The 2,007-nt window shown below is 47.3% G+C and overlaps 1 long non-coding RNA gene across 1 annotated transcript in view; it reads left to right on the forward strand.

Moving 5' to 3' along the window:
• LOC111817841 overlaps positions 1 to 2,007 on the forward strand; it is a 27,875-nt gene that overhangs the window by 2,877 nt on the left and 22,991 nt on the right. The gene's annotated exons all lie outside the window — the stretch shown is intronic.

Genomic DNA, 2,007 nt, shown 5'->3' on the forward strand with positions numbered 1-2,007 from the left:
AAGTAGGTGCTTTAGACCACTGAGCCATCTCACCAGCCCGCATCTTACTTTAGAAAGAAGCAAGAGAAGGTTTGCCACAATGTAAGAGCCACTCGAGAGCTAACAAGGGACAAAGAAAAATCAATATTTTCTAACTTTCCCTGTCTGGGAATAAAATAATTTTAGGGTTGTTAAACATTCCTACTGAAGCCGGGTGTGGTGGTGCGTGCCTGTAATCCCAGCACGCAGGAGGCAGAGGCAGGAGGTTCCTTGTGAATTTGAGACCGGCCTGGGCTACAAAGTGAGCTTAAGGTCAGCTTGAGCTGCATAACGAGACCCTGTCTCAAGACGACAAAATAAACAAACAAAATCCTTCCAATATTCCCAGAATAGGATTTATGAGGTGAAGATGCAGGAAATGGTTTTTCACGGCCAGCAGATGGCGCCAAAAGACTGACTCTCCTGCCAAAGCTGGCACTGCAGCAGGCAAGCCAGGAAAGGATGGAGTCCTTTTCAACCCAGAACTTGCGCCCTCACTAAACTTGTGTTTACTGAGTAGTGACCAAGTGACATGTAGGTTTTCTTCCCCCTAAAATGAGAATGTGGCATGGCTGTCTAGAACCTTAAAAATCAACTCAGTAGACTTAAGTGCTTGCCTGGCAAGCGCAAAGACCTGAGTTCAATCCTCAGTTCCACCAAAAAAAAAAAAAAGTCTCTTCTCTTAAGGCCGGCCAGATAGCTCAGCAGACTAAAGCACCTGCTTAGGCAGACACGAGGAACAAGGTTTGATCTCTGGGGTGCTGTGCAAACCCTGCTTCCGGGGCACTCGAGAGGGCGATTGAGACTGGTCATGGTGGTGCACACCTGTAATCCCAGCCCTTGGGAAGGTGACAACAGGAGATTCAGTAAGAGTCTGATCTGTGTAGTGTGACCCTGTAGACTGTACTAAACACATAAAAATACGTCTTTTTTTTTTTTTTTTTTTTTGAGACAGTCTCCCCTACGTAGTTCAAGATGACTTGAACTATGTACCCAGGCTGGCCTGGAATTCAGTGATCCTCTTGCCTCAGACTCCTGGGTGCTGGGATTACAGGAGTACACCGCCGCAGCTGGCTTTCTGTTCTCAACTTGGACACATTAGGGACGACTTTGCAGTTGTGTGCAGTGATGTAGGGTTCAGGTGCAGAAATCTCAGATGAACAGTTTTCATTCGTAGGGCCTGCCAGCCTCTGTTCCCATTTCCTAACAGCATCCCATCTTTCTTGGGAACTGGTTTTTCCTTCATGGTGTACAGTCTTGGGGGTGATGGGGAAATTCTGACTCCAAATGCTTTCCCTCCCTCCCTCAGTCATTTGGTATAGTTTTGCAATGTAGCCTGGACTTGTAGCCATCTCCCTGTCTTAGCCTCCCCAGTGCTGCAATTACAGGCGTGCGCCACCATTCCTGGGTTCGGTGGTTGGCTCAGTGCTGGGCCAGCACAGCGTGTAGTACTGGAGATCCAACCCGGGTCCTTGCACTTGCCAGGCAGGCACTTGGACGGCCGATCTGCCTCCCCAGCCAATACATGTGTTTTCTTGTATTGGCTTTATGGTTGTGTGCACTATTGAGGACTGAACCCAAGGCCTCACGTTAGGGAAATACTTTAAAATTTATTTTGAAAGCTGGGCATGGTGGGACACGCCTCTGACCCCAGCATTCAGGAGGCTGAGGCAGTAGGGTCACTGTCAGTTTGAGATCAGTCTGGGCTACAAAGTGAGTTCAAGGCCAACCTGAACTGCATAGTGAGACCCTGTCTCAAATAGGCAGTAAATAAATAAACAAAATTTTGAGGCAGGATCTTGCTAAATTGCCCAGTATGGCCTAGACGTCGTAATCCTTTTTAGCCTCCAGAGTGCTGGAATTTCAGGTGTTTACCACTGCACCTAGCCCAGAATTTAAGTATCAGCGGGTCTTTGTGAGATCTTAACACTTCTTACCTCCCACTGGGAGGGAACAGGACTTCTTTAGATTTTTTTTTTTTTTTTTTTT

This window comes from Octodon degus, unplaced genomic scaffold (genome assembly GCF_000260255.1).
Source record: "Octodon degus isolate 3935 unplaced genomic scaffold, OctDeg1.0 scaffold00005, whole genome shotgun sequence".
Taxonomy (NCBI): domain Eukaryota; kingdom Metazoa; phylum Chordata; class Mammalia; order Rodentia; family Octodontidae; genus Octodon; species Octodon degus.